A 15861-nucleotide genomic window follows, 5' to 3' on the forward strand; every position below is an offset into this window, starting at 1 on the left:
TAAGCATAATGAAGGGTTGGAGAGATGGCTCCGCAGTTCAGAGCACTGCCTGCTCTTCCAAAGGTCCTAAATTCAATTCCCAGAAACCATCTGTAAGGAGGTGTGGTACCCTCTTGAGAAAGAGACTTGGTCAGTCATCCTCATCAACTGAAACCTTGAAACCCAATATGGACAAGTTCAACAGAATCACCATATATGAGTTGCGAATGTATGCTGCAGCATTGCCTGGGCATAAATTTCCATTTTCAAATTTCAAGCATAACAAATGCTACCACCTTTATGGCTTTAAACTGGATAGGAGGCAGGTCTGTGATGTAACCCACTGAACTTGAGCATCTAGTTTATTACAAAGAGCTCATGGTACAGAGAAACATGAGTGATCGAAAGTTTACAAAACAAATAAAGCATTTAGCTCTGGTAGCATTTCATTTTTTACACATCTTTCTAGGATTCTATCATAAATTCTAAAACAATTCAAACATTTTTTAGCACTGTAAGAAGGAAAAGAAAAATAACCTCTTCAAGTACAGACTCAATATGAACAATATTTAGTACAACTTAAATATCAAAGCATAAAATATTGACAAATGCAGATAGTTTTACATGATGTGTATAAGTCACTGACTTGAAGAACAATTCCTAACATACAGCAGCAACTGTTAATCTGAAAGCTATCTTTATGTTTGAGCAATAATTTAAGTGGATGTTTAGTAAAAATACGATGCAATTAAAGTAATAAAGATGAATTTCCAAATAAAATTTAAACCTTAATTTTATTTCATTACAAATCTCCCCATTGAAGCCACATCCATTCCACTTTAAGAAGCTTATTCTGACACCATGAAGCTATGTTTCACTGAGATTGCTAATAACTTTGGAAAATGTTTGAGTCAGGTAGAGGGAGCATATCCCAGCCAAGGCAAATCTAAATAAAGCTTGAATCACTAATTTCATTATTTCAATAAACTTCTCCATATAATTGACTTCCTATATATTTTTTTACAATTTAAATATTACATGACTGCAAGAAAAGGACTTGGAAGGAAGAGGGAAGTTGGCAGAGGTGGAAGGGGACAAGGAAAGGTAAGAATGATAGTAAAGAATGTCCTGTTTACATATATAAACTTGTCAAAGAAAATGAAAGTTATATAAAATACTACCACATCAAATATTGAATAGGTTATGTTTTCTCACTCATAATAAGAAGACTTAAAATATGTGCAAAAGAAATCTTCCTTTCATTTACTACTCCCAAATACTTTCAGATACTCTAGAGAATTTCTGGAGCATGTAAAAATAAACACAAGTTGATTTCCACTTTTACACACATATAACACGTCTTGCCTGCAAACGCACCTGCTGCTCTAGGAGCTACCTGTTCAAATCTTTGGTCTGTTTATTTTTCCAATGAGATGTCAATCTGTGTGGAACAGTTTTACATACAACAGAAATTAATTTTGAAAATGATATGAATAATAAATTTTCTCATCTCTACATTTTGCATTTAGTTTTATAATGATTATGATATCTATCAGTGTATAGAAATCTTAGACAAGATTCAATATATCAAAAATCTTTTTTGGGATTCTGAATAATTTGAGTAATATTTAAAAAGGTTATATCTATGAGAGAAACAAGGTTCTTACTATTAATTATGTTGTCAATTTTTAGGTTAAATTCTGGTTTATGGATAAATAGGGTGACAATCTTACTTGTTTTCTCATGTATGTTATTGATTTGCCTTAACATCATTTTCTAAAGTTTTCTCATTTGGCTTTTCTCTATTTATTTAGGCTCCTTCTTGAAATTTGGGCTTTTTTTTTTGATTTGTCTTTTTCTCCCCTCAGTAATTATGTCCATACCATCTCATTTTTAGGGTAATGTAATTTTTAAAGTGTTGTTTTTCACTCAACACTTAACTTTTCCCTGAGCATTTATTTCTAGCTGGAAAATATTGCATTGAGAAAACCTCTTTATTCAACCAATTCCTTACTGACAAATGTATGCACAAATGTGACTTAATGACTATTTTTAATATTTCTAAAGCATTGGTGGCAGTAAGTTTTAAAAAATTTAACTTTCAGAATCACCTTGAGATGAAAAGGTTATTCTACTCAGATTTGCTTAATAACTCACTTATGAAGTATTAAAAGATACAATGCTATTTTCCCCCAATATCATGGCATGCCTTCCCATTGGAATCATTCATTATTGTGTGTGCTTCATGAGTGTCTTTTTAGGAAGCCTGCACATTTCTTATCAAGTCTGTCCTTCAGCATTTTGTTACTTATGTCGCTGACTGAGCCCTTTCCTCCCACTGAAATTGTACTGCTCTGATCTATAAACAGCAGATCACTACTGTCGTGATCACTGCCTTTATGTGTAACAAGGTACTGGTTTTCATGTTTGATTTATACACTCAACTTTTCTATTAAATTCTCATTGTTGGTCTTTCAACCCATTCTCTTGAGATCGCTAAGAATTCAGTCACAACATAGTAAACAAGGCTCATTTTCTTTCCTCTTCCATGTTCGTACCTCCAACTTGCTTTCATCTAATTGCATTGGGCAGTACTTTCAGCAAACGTCAAGGGCTGCTAAATGATAGCAACGGGTGAGAAACATCTATTTGAAGTGGATATAGCTGATTTCCTTTAAAAAATGAGGATATAATGATTTCCTTTTAAAAATGAGGATAATGCTTGACTGACTATAAGGTAATTTTATTTGTTTGGATTTATTTACAAATATCCATGTTATACTGTTTATACTCCATTGTCTAGTTTCATGAGGAATGTCCTCAAGGGAGCTGGAGAGATGACTCAGCAGTTAAGATCACTTAACTACTCTTGCAGAGGGGTGGGGATTTGGTTACCAGCACCTACATCAGTTGGCTGAACTAACTACCTCTACTTCCAGTTTTAAGGGCTCCAGTAAGCTGTTCTGGCTTGTAGAGACACCTGCACACATGTGGTGCAGGAACAGACATGCAGGCATACACACGCACACACGCGCACACACACACACACACACACACACACACACACACACACACACACATAAAAATCAAATGACATAGAATACATATAAAATTTTATTTAAAAAACTTTTTTTTCCTCTTAAAGATACCTTCAAGAGTTTATTACATTTAGCAAACAACAGAATACCTCAAAGAAAAAAGTATGCTTTAAGTGTTTAACTGGATTTGCTTATCACCATAGATCCTTCATCTGACGATGGATGGCGATACAGACGGAGACCCACATTGGAGCACCGGTCTGAGTCCCCCATGGTCCAAATGAGGGGTAGAAGAAGGAAGAACATGAAAAAAACTCAGGACCGCGAGGGGTGCGATCACCCACTGATACAAGGGGACTGATCTAATGAGAGTTCACCAAGGCCAGTTGGACTGGGACTGAACGAGCATGTGATCCAACCAGATTCTCTGAATGTGGCCGGATTCTCTGAATGTGGCTGGCCCGGAGCCTTTCTGAAAAGCCACTGACAATGACACTGGGACTTGTTTCCTCTGCATATACTGGATTTTTGGGATCCAGTCTGTTCGGATACTCACCTTCTGGGACCTGGAAGGAGGGGGGAGGAACTTGAACTTCCCACAGGGCTGGAAGCCCTGACTGCTCTTAGGGATGGAGAGGGAGGAGGAGGGGGAGGGGGGAGTGGGAGGGTGTTGGGAGGAGGGGTGGAAATGGAAACTTTCATAATTTAATAAACTTTGAAAAAAAACAAAAAAGAAACTAATATAAACTATTACATGCAGTGTTAATCCCAGTTACAGTTCTCAATGTCCCCCAAAACATAATACACACATCAAACACACACACACACACACACACACACACACACACACACACGCTGACTAAATCACATCTTCTCTGTAGCAGTTTGGTTCTGCCACCACTGTGCTTGGCAGAGCTGAAAAACCTACTGTCTCCTGTGACTTTCTCGGTCTTCAGTGGCTCCCCTTCCCCACTGGGCAGTAATGAAAATCTTCTGCCCCTACTACAGCTACAACTGCTGTGGGAATCACTGTGGCCACCTTGGTTTTGTGGTTTGGTAAAGTATTGGCCTCCACCATGTAAACCGGGCTTCTATTTTATATTTCCCTCCCTTCCTATATCTGTTTATATGATTTTACTCTTCAGAGTCAATAATATGAAGAATTCTATTAATATTGATGTATTACCAAAATACTTTATATATTATAAAATAAACTGCTTGTGAATACAATTTATTTTTTGTCGCTGAGCTGATAGATTTAATTTCTATATGTATATATATTATATATTATTATTTCTAGTGTGGATTTCTTATTCCTTCCTCTACCTCCCTCCCTCCTTATTTCCCTCTATTCTTTTCCTTTCCCCTTTTCTACTTTATATTCCTTGATTTTCAATCACTTCTCTTTCTTTTTATTTAATTTGTTTCTACTTTCAATTTTAATCCTATTTTCTTAAAATTAATTGGTGAGTTCTTTGTCCACACAAGACTCATCTGTTCTTTTCAAGGTCACTGAGGCTGAGTTGGGTGCCTTTGAGTCATGAGTAACCGGACTAGGGAAATTTCAACCTTTATTTTAGGAAATTTGGTCCATAAAATTTGTAAATCTTATATAATTATAGTACATTGTTTTTTTATTAGATTATTTACTACAGTCACACTTATTTACTCTGCTTCCATGGATCTGACCCTAGAACTTTCTCATGATGTTTAAGTTTCTTTTCTTCGTTGGTTATTTTTTAAAAACGATTTAACAACTTTATTTGGCATGTGACAATAATTCATGCTTATGAAGTAGAGCATATTCTTGAACATTTATACAATGTGTAGTGATTAGACTGGGGTAAAATGGCATATTTGCCACAACCAATGTTACATTTCTTCGTGGCTGAAACACACAACCTTTTCTAGAAGCTATTTTAGCTTGTGCTTGTGTTAGCTTGTGTTGCTTATACAACATTAGCTGTTGCTCCCATCCCCCATCTATCCTTTGTAAACACTTTTCTATTTGGCACTTCAACAAAATAAACTAGGTCAGCTTCCACTTATGTCGCATGTGCCTCTGTGTTGTGACGTGTCCCTTGATGTAATATCCTCCAGGCTAATCCATGTCACTGTAAATGACAGGGCTTTGTTCTTTCTTAATGGCTAACCCCCACTGTGTAGATACTATACTTTTCCCATCACATATCTGTTGGTTGAGGACTAGCTTCCTTCCATGTCTTGGATACTATGAAGAGTGTCAAAATAAACACGGGGTCCCAGACCTCCCCACACTCCTTTCCTTAGGATATGTACCTGTTACTGAGTCACATGGTGGCTCTATTTCCAGTTTCTAAGACCCTCCCATCCCATGTTCTGCATATGGCAATGCCAATTCACATCTCTATTAATGATAAAGCGGGGCCCATCTTTCTACCAACCCTCTCCCTCATCCTTCATTTTAATTTTTTTCATCTTGGTGATAGTCATTCCTAGATGATATGTCCTTGTGGCAAAGCATTTCTCAGAACTTTAGTAAATAGTAAACATTTCCCATCTATTTGTTGATCATTCATGCATCCTCACTTGAGAAATGCTTCTCCAATTCATTTGATCATTTGCTTGTTTGTTTGAAAATTTTGTGAGCGTTGCCTTGAATTTTTCCATTTCCTCCTGCATTCCTAAAACTATCCCTTATCAGACAGTTTCAAATAGTCTCTCCTGTGTGCATTCTGTTCCTAATATCTTTGGTTGTTTCTCTTGCCACTTAGTGATTATTTTCGGATATCATATTTTTTATTCCTCTCCCACATTGAGTAGTTAATTCTACCTTGTTCTTGTTGCTTTGGTTTTTACACTCCCCTGCCCAGAGAAGCAGTTTTGTATTTTTAGATATTACAGTATTTGACTTTAATATTTGAGATGTATTTCTCCTTTTCATTGCATTTATTCTTTTTGTGAATTTGTTACTTGGTAGGACAAATTAACTTTCACTCTTTTTCTTTCATTATATATAATATTTATATTACATATAACATTTCAGAACTTTTTAATTTTTTCCTTGTTATTTTATGTATTAGGCATTTTGCCTATGTGCATGTGTGTGCATGTCTGTGTACCACATGTATGACTGGTGTCCATGGAAGTCAGAAAAGGGCATCAGATCCCCTGGGACTGAAGTGTCAGTTACTTGGGATGGGAGCTGTCATGGGGGTGTTGGAAAGTAAACCTGGGTCCTCTAGAAGAGTAGCCAGTGCTCTTAACTGGTGGGCCATCTCTCCAGCCCATAATATTTCATTATTATGTCTGTAACACACTGCCACATTTTTCTTCTGCTATGGTGTCTCTCCCTTTAGATAAGCCTCATTTTCATTTAAGTACTTTCATGGCATCTTTATTTTTGGTTTCTATGTTTTTAACCTGGAGCCAAAGGAAAAATGCATATTAATGTTGTTTCTTTCCTAATTTTATTGCAGGGAAAGCAGAAGGTGTTCCTGATTTTATCCTTAGTTTCTGCAATTTATTAAGCCAATCCCTGGAATTTTTTTTGAAGTATCTTGAACAGTACAAAGGAGGCTGCATTCCTTGTTGCACCAGGGTTGAAAGGCGATGCTTACATGGGGAGCATCTGAGTGTGGGCTGGACCTCTTGTGTCTTTCCCATCATTTTCTTTCTGATACCTTTTAACTCTTTCCTTCCATTTTCGTTAATTTATTTTGATTTACTATCTTGTTTGACACTTGCTGCATTTTCTGTATATGTGTGTCTGTGTGTGCACCTGTGTGTGTGTGTGTGTGTGTGTGTCTGTGTGTGCACCTGTGTGTGTGTGTGTGTGTGTGTGTGTGTATGTGTGCGCATGAGTGTACACATGTCTGTTCATGTAAGCAGAGATGCTAACATGGAAGCTTGGTCATGTCTTTATAGTTTGGGTCATAACAACTTTAAAACCAAAGACCGATGCAGAATCTTTAAGTATGTGAATTAACATATGGCAGTGGAAATAGCCCAAGTGTCTGAACTAACCTAAAATGTGGTAGCAAGTAGAGGACAAAGAGATAACCTTATTAATTTCTGCCTCAAGCAATGATAGAATGGCTATTTTTCATTTTTAGAGTCTATCAAATTATCAGAAGAAACATATTTAATTAAGATGTCATTTAATTAAGGTGTATACTATAATCACAGGACTTTTAGCATTGAGAATTTTTTATAAGGTTTTACAAGGAAGTAAAGCAGTGCTCCTGACCTAAAATAATATTTATTCAAAATCGATAGCCACTTTTGACTAAACGTATAAATCAAATTAGAGTCAGTAAATACTATCTACTACCATATTATTTTAAAACACTGTACTCAAAGCTTAAGATCACAAATACAATGTGTATACAACTTTTTATTCTGACTTCATATTTCTCTGGAGTATTAAATAATTTAAAACAACTTTGGAAAGGGGTCAATATGAGTAGTGAGAACACTATCCTGACACGATGGGAATCAAAGAAGAGACCATGTGGAAGTGTGTGTGGGTGTTTACAGGCAAGCTACTTAGGTGTTGTGAAGCAGATGTAGGGGGAACATTTTCCTGAATGACTCAGTTTGGGGCCTGCGGAGACTTTGCTCAGATAGTGTGGCATGACCCAAAGAAGGGAGAGAGATTGTCATTTTGAAAACCGGACTCAGAAAATTAAGAATTGTTTATTTTTATTATAAGTGCTTGTATGCATGCAGGAGTCAGAAGAGGGCCCTGAAGTTGCAGGAACTGGGGTGTCAGGTGGTTGAGAGCTGCAATTTGAGTGCTGGAAACTAAACTTGGTCGCCAATAAGGGCAGTATTCGCTCTTAATGATTGGTCCATCTCTCTAGCCTCTGAAATTATGGACATTGAAAAAGTCACAATCTTTTAATTTTCTTGTAAATACATCCAAAATCCTGGCAGAAATAACTGGAGGGAGGGAGAATTTATTGTTGGTCATGGTTCAGAGGATATCAGTATGTAATGGTGGGACTCTACCTACGTTGTGGGGACTTGCAGCTTGTTCATATTGTAACCTACTAGAGAGAAAAGCAAATAGCTCCTTCAGGGCCTGTCTCTAGCAACCCATGACTGGTGACTAGGCCATGGACTCATTTAAACCATAAGAGGCATATGCTTATGAATAGCATACTGCCAGTGGAGACACGGAACACAGGATGTTTAATAGACTCATTTTGTGTTGCACAACTATCTGAGATCTTGCTGACACCCAAACCATGGACTCTTGTATCTTCAGTCAGAGAGACACACTCCCTCCACAAGATAGTGGTCAAAGCAGGTTTTGCACACCAAGGAGACTATGGAAAAGATCAGAGATTAGCTCTACAACTTGGACACATTGGAGGAAAGCAAAGGAAGAGGCTAGATCAACAGGAAAAATCTGCCTGTCATACAAAAGCCAACTCCAGTTTCTTTTTGACACGTCATAATGTTCAAGTTAGCTAAAATGCTTGTTAAACCACATATCCACCCCTAACTTCTCTCTACTGAAACTGAAGTATAGACATCATAAAGGAAAGCAGTAGGAGGATTTGTGTTTCTTTAAAACACTGTGGAGAACACGGCATGGATAACAGAATGAGATCTGCGTATCAAATGAGCAGGTCAATTCTGCCACTTTAGGCAGCCCTGTGCCTTCACACACATCGCTTTTATCCTTTGGGTACCAGTTGGAAAGGTCACCCCTCCCAAGGTCGACTTCCAACTACGAAATAGCTATCTAAATAAATGAATCTTTAATGTAGGCATAAATCAGCACACGTAATTTCATAATCGAATTGAAACTCATTTCTGTGGGCTTCATTAAGTATCTACACAGAAGTATAATAGTTCCTATTTTACCACTTTTTTTTTTCTCAGTCCTTAAGAGCGAAGTGTGATTCATCTTTTGTCTAAGCAATCAATTCTCAGGAAAACTGTCTGTGAAGCCTAAAGCTTGAGGAAAATAAAGAGAAAACTATCAATAAGCTTCCTGCTGCTTTGTCCTTTACAGATGCACAGATGTGTGCCTCGTATGCCTGGTACCTATTTTCAGAAGCTGTGCAGTGCCCCCATCCAGGGAGTGGCCCAGCAACCACCCACTCTCAAAATTGTGTGTGACAATCCCCTCAGGATTAGGCAATTAGCTTTTGGGGGCCTTCTCGTTTGAATTAGATAAATTAGCGCAAAGAAGAATGATTATATTCAATGGCATTTCATGTCTGCTCTCATTATTGCTTACATCCTGCTCGACACAGCTGACTTCAATTCTAGCTGTCAGAAAACAGGACACACAGCCTAGAGGACAACAGTTATGGTACTCCATAGCCGAGTTTTTACCTTTCCTACAAATTGCTAAATGATGAGGGTTAAAAACAACAAAGTAATGTTCACCGTGTGATACTCAGTGCCTGGGTCACTCTCCACTGAGGGAGCTCTCTGCCGAGTCTATCAGGAATTATAACGGCAAAACAATAGAATGCCTACTTCTTATTTTTTTTAATGGTTCCTTTTCTGTCATTTAATTCTTAGAATAAATGTTTTGTTTTCATCTCTGGACTCTCCAACTACTTTATTATTATTATTAGAAATTTTCACCTCCTCCCCTCCTCTCACTTCCCTCCCTCTCCCTCCCCTCCCCCTCCCCCTCCCTCTCCAGTCCAAAGAGCAGTCAGGGTTCCCTGCCCTGTGAGAAGTCCAAGGTTCCTCCCCCCATCCAGTTCTAGGAAGGTGAGCATCCAAACAGACTAGGTTCTCACAAAGCCAGTACATGCAGTAGAATCAAAACCCAGTGCCATTGTCCTTGGCTTCTCAGTCAGCCCTCCTTGTCAGCCACGTTCAGAGAATCCAGTTTGATCACATGCTCCATCAGTCCCAGTCCAGCTCACCTTGGTGAGTTCTTATTAGATCAGCCTCACCATCACAGTGGGTGGGCACATCCCTTGTGGTCCTGACTTCCTTGCTCATGTTCTCTCTCCTTCTGCTCCTCATAAGGACCTTGGGTGCTCAGTCCAGTGCTCAAATGTGGGTCTCTGTCTCGATCTCCATCCATCGCCAGATGAGGGTTCTATGGTGATATGCAAGATATTGATCAGTGTGGTTATAGGATAGGGCCAGTTCAGGTGCCCTCTCCTCAGCTGCTCAAGGAACAAGCTGGAAACATCTCCTTGGACATCTGGGAACCCCTCTAGAGTCCAGGCAAGAGACTGAAATGCCTACTTCTGGAGACTGATGCAAGCCCACAATCCCCTTGATTGTCAAGCTTTCAATAAAGACTTTTTAAGAGCAATGAAGCTGAGCAATTTAGTAATGTTGAAAGCCAAAACTTTGGAGGATTTGGAGAACATACAGCTTGATCATCACTTTATTCTGAGAGGAAATGGAATCCTTTGGTTTTTTAAAATTGCATATATTGTTACTTAAAATTTTTTCATGCAGTGTAGTTTGATATATATTCCCCTCTCAAACAGATGCTACACACCTGCCTGCCCTTCCAACCCCATGTTTTTTTCCCTCCCTCTCAAAAGACAAATGAACAAACAAACAAAAAGGTCCCAAACATCAATAAAACAAACAAGTGAAAAAGGCAAAACCCACAAAATCATAACAATGACAACAAGCACACACACACGGAGTCCATTTTGTGTTGAAATCATAGCAACAACAAGAAGCACACACACACACGGAGTTCATGTTGTGTTGGTCAGACACTCTCGAGCACAGGGGTGCCTTGTCCTGGAGTGGGATTGATTCAGTGGAACTCCATTAATGAAAACTGATTTTTTTTCTCTCTCTCAGCAGGTATCAATTTTAAAACAGCTTATTGATTAAGGTTGGAACTTTGTACCAACTTACCCTGAATCTGTGCAGGTCTTGCATAGGCTGTCTGTGTGTGCGAGTTGATATGTGTGTCCGTCCTGTTGTGTCCAGAAGATGTTTTCCTTGGAGGTATCCATCACCCCTGGTCTGTACAATCTTTTTACCACCTCTTCCTCATAGATCACTTAGCTCTAAAAGGAAAAATTTGATAAAGGCATATCATTTAGAATTGAGTGCTCCAGGGTCTTTCACTATCTGTACACTGTTTAGTTGTGGATCTTTGTGTTAATTCCCATGTACTGCAACAGAGATTTTCTGATGAGGGCTGAGCGATGCACTAACCTATGCGGTATAGCAATAGGCCTTTGGAAGTCATTTTATTGCTATGCTTGTTTCTCAGAAAAAGAGAAGTAGGCTTCACTCAAGGGCCCAGGATCTATGTAGTCTCTGGCTCTTAGCCTCATTAACAGTTCAGGTGTCGGTTCGATCTCACATCATGGGCCTTAAACCAAATAAAAAGGTGGCTGGTTAATTCAATAAAATTTGTGCTATTAGTCACTATTATAGGTCACAGAATTTGTAGCTGGGTAATATTAGAGATATATAGTAACTTCCAGCACTATAAATGCTTGTCAAGTAGGAATGAAGCTTCTAGTTGGGTACCAGTTTTATTTCTCAATGCTTAATTACATTTGTAAGGGATATTTTCAGTAATAGGGCCTTCCTGTCATGTTGTGGAGGGTAATTAATAACATTGGGACTAGCCTGTAATGTTTGGAGTGTGCGTGGGACCCCTTTGGCTAATGACTCAAAAAAAAATGGGACCCATTTCTAATATGGAGGGTCTTATTTGGTAACATAAAATGTCTAGTTGGGTCATTGTCTCTTCCATTATATGGTAAATCCATTTAAGTTTCTCTTATATATTTTAACAAGATTTGGGAATAGTAGATTTCCATATGGCTTTTCAGAAGGCCTTTTTGGTTATTACCTTTTTACTTTGTCCTCCAATTCTCCTTCCTATTTAACCTTCCTATTCTAGTTTTGCCTTTAACTCAGGGTAGAAGCAGTACTCTCGTGAAAATAAATGAATAAATTAACAAGTATTTATTAACAGCCAAGAAACTGGTATCCCTTATTCAGGAACTATTGGCCGTGAATAGTTGCTGGGGATAAAATAACTCCATTTTTAGGATGTGGACACTGGTCACTTGCCTTTGCTTCAGTGGATTGCCCCAAACTGATGCAGGTATGGGCAGCAGTAACTGGGCTTAGTTGGGTTTACAATTGAAGGAAAAACATGTGAAAGGGAGATTCAGGAAATTGGAGGTAGATACAAGCATATTTCATTGTATACATCTGTGGACTTCTCCAAGATAAAAAAGTTTAGAAAGAATGAACTGATGCACAGAAAACTGAAACGTCATAGTAGGGAAATGCTGGAGCTAGGATCCATATTTCTTCACTTCCAAGCTGGTGCCCTCAGACATGCTGTAAGAACTTTTAGAAATGATGAATTATTGATAGGTGTCATGCTGCTGTTGACTCTTCCAAGCAACACATTTAAAATTCAATTCTAGCTGGTAGAAAGACTTTGGAATTAATTGTAGACACCTGTTAGTTCTTTGCCCTATCCCTTGCCCAAGGGGATTAGTTCAAATCTCTGTCATTGGTGCTTGAAGTGAGACTCTGTCCTCTGTTAAGTTCTCTTATACAAGGTCGGAGGAAATATCTAAACTCTCTCTAGTCCAGAGACTAAACTTGATGTAGGATGAGTCACACTCAGGAGAATGGAAACACTGATGTTTTCATAATACAAATCTCTTTGCTATTTTATGTTCTCTCGGTCATTAATAAATTCTGGGTTTGATGATACTGCACCTAAATATTGGGAAAGATCATATACTTCTCAGAGATGTCAGCATTATTTAAAAAACAATCAATTCTATTCAACTACAAAAAAAGAAAAAGAAAAGGAAAAGATACTGAACAATGGAAATCACAATGATAGAATTTTGTTTGGTGTAAACTATAAATTATTTCTGTAGTAATTTTAAGCAAAGGGGGAAGATCTTTCGACCAATCATCTTCAGAAATGAACTCATGTGGTAGCAGGTATCCAACGGAATACAGTGTTTGTTTCTATCAATGAAATCTTCAGAAATGAACTCATGTGGTAGCAGGTAGCCAACAGAAAACTGTACTATTGGCGTGGAACCACTGATTCTCTTTGTGAAGCATGCCTTTACCCTCTCACATTTCACAATGGCTGCCAGAATTTTCTCCACCCTATTTCATTTTCATTTTTTTTTCTGTCTGTAGGCAATGCAATTGCTTTTCTTAACATGAACGGAAACCGTATGTACTGCTGTCTTGTCTGACGGCCAAGGTTGCTAATCATTTGTTTCTCTCCTCTGAGTGGTTTAGGGAAACGGTTTTATGAATTACTCTTTAGTAAAAGAGCAAGATAAAATGAACTGAGTAATGTTTGAAAAGCTTGTGGTGATCAGATGCCCACAAGTGGCATAACAGTCCAAATGCTGGCGAGAGTTCACAGAAAACAGAACTTCAACAATAACGGTTTGACATGCATTCCATCCATCGGCGAAACAAATGCCAGAGGAAAAGCCATTCCACTGTAACAGATTTATCACAAACAGACGCTGCATTCAAAAGGACCACATAGCAGAACACTTATGTAAGTCTAGCTATTATAAGGGTAAGTGTGCATTCACATCAGCCTTGGGAAGATGACAAGCCAACTATCACGGGAGTCTGAGTCAAATTTGATGACATAATTTCAGGGATTGGGAAGTTTAAGGTGGCTCACAAGGAAGAGGCTATGTTTTAAAACTGTTTTCTGTTGCTGTGACCGAATTTCACAAACTGAATAATTTGTAAAGAATAAAAATTGATTCAGTTGGTGGCTGTGGGTGATGGAAAGCTCCCAATAGGACTGGCGGGGACTCTGTAGAGGTGAAGCAATCATCACAGAGTTAAGTCAGCTTGCCTATGCCTTCTCTTCTTACCAAAATACTAATTGAATCCTGAGGGCTCTATCTTTCTGACCTCATCCAGTTCTAAGTATCTCCCAGGGACTTCACCTTCAGACATCATTAATATATAACTGTGGAATTAAGTTTTCAATGCGCAGATTCCAGTGCATATACTTAAGTCACAGAACTCGGGAAGAAATTACTGACAATGTCACCTTCTCAGTGACAGAAATTGCTTCTTGCTGTCAAACTATGGGGTATCAGAGCAAGGCAACCTCAGACTTGGGACTGGGAGAAGGAAGTTCAAACTGTAGTTAGATAGCAGGGAGCATTGTTGGAGGGTGAGTTTAGATGACTGGGAGGAGGCGCATTGTGATATTGAGTAAACATTGCACAGAGTTAACTCAGATCCCTCATGTTTGAGCCTCGGAAAGTTAAGGTAGTCTTTAGTCTTTTTGTGTATGATTCATATAATTAGTGACTCTTGTACAATCTTAACTCAGTGGCTGCTGTCAGGAAGTCTAGGTACCTCCTGCTTCAAAAAACAAAAACAAAAACAAAACCAACTCATGTGTATGTGTATAGAAAATACAATGTTCTCTGTTCATCAAAGGTTTTATTTAAATTGCCCTTTTTATCTGGCTGGAAAGGGGAGGGAAAGAAGAAAATCAGTCTAGCAATAACCTTTATCTTGTAAGGTCCACCCTGTCTTTATTTGACTATACAGTTGTGTTATTTACAATGTTTGGGTAGGCTGTGCTCAGGGATTCCATATGTCCATTGCTTATTTGTAGTTTTGTCTTTTCCTTCCCAGTGCGGTGACTCAGCCCCTTGTATCATTGGTTAACTTGCTTTTATCTGGCTAGAACACACCTTCAGGTCCTTCAGCCCCTGGGGTTTCTAAACCACTTTTGCCGCAGGGACATCCTTTTCAGGTTGCCTGTCATCTTATCCACTTTAGAGGATTTATCTTTCCCTTCTCAGGTCAAATTATTCTCTGAAGACATTGAACAAAAGGGCACTGGGCATGTCTGGTCTGGAAGAACTACTGGACTTGTGTATCTCATCTCTCTTGCTTACCTTGGCTCTGCCATTTTCCCCAGTTAACTGCTAAATACAAGTAGAAATTTTTCTAGAGGGGAAGTAACTAAACCTACTGAATGAGTTCTGGCTGTGCTCCAGGTACAAAGAAGACAGAAGTTGTCAAACTGTTTAAAATTTGGGTAGGAGGAATTTAGGAAGTATAACTATATGTTATGTCGTGAAATATCACTTAGCAAAAGGCAAAAGATTTATACAATCTGAAGAGAAACCAGAGTGTGAAACACCATTTAGATTCAAGTTCAATTTTCAATACGAGAGGGCTCAAAAAGAATCAAGAGGTTGCTGCATAAGGGTGAGTGTCTGAGTTCAGATCCCCATACTGATTTCCTCTGGTATTCCAACATTGGGGAAGCATAGACAGGAAGACCTCTTGGGTTCATTGGTTAGCCAACACAGGCAAAATGGAGAGCTCTAGCTATAGTGAGAGACCTTGTTTCAGAAAACAAGGTAGAAAGCAATAGAGGAAGATACCTGACTTATAACTTCTCTAAATGCATGTATACAGACAAGCACACTTGTAGACACATGTGCACAAACCCATGCATATACCATAATTACAAAATCATGCATACACACACACAGAGAGGGGGGAGGGAGGACAGACTCCTAAATACAACTTGTTCAGTCTGAATAATATTTGTATGCATATGTTCTTAAGATTGGTATTAGATAAACAACTGGTGTTGGGAAGTCCTTCTGCATAAGTGTTGCTTTTATTGGTTAAGGAATAAAGAAGCTGCCTTGGCCTGTGATAGGGCAGAGTAGAGCTAGGTGGGGAAAACTAAACTGAATGCTGGGAGAAATAAGGCAGAGTCAAGGAGAAGCCATGGAGCCACCAGAGGGGAATAACACAAACTGCCAGCTGGAACCTTGCCATCTGGGCAGCTGGGAACAAACAAGCAGCCTCCTACAACAAATTGGTGTGCCAATGT

The sequence above is a fragment of the Myodes glareolus genome, chromosome 20 (genome assembly GCF_982192425.1).
Source record: "Myodes glareolus chromosome 20, mMyoGla1.1, whole genome shotgun sequence".
Taxonomy (NCBI): domain Eukaryota; kingdom Metazoa; phylum Chordata; class Mammalia; order Rodentia; family Cricetidae; genus Myodes; species Myodes glareolus.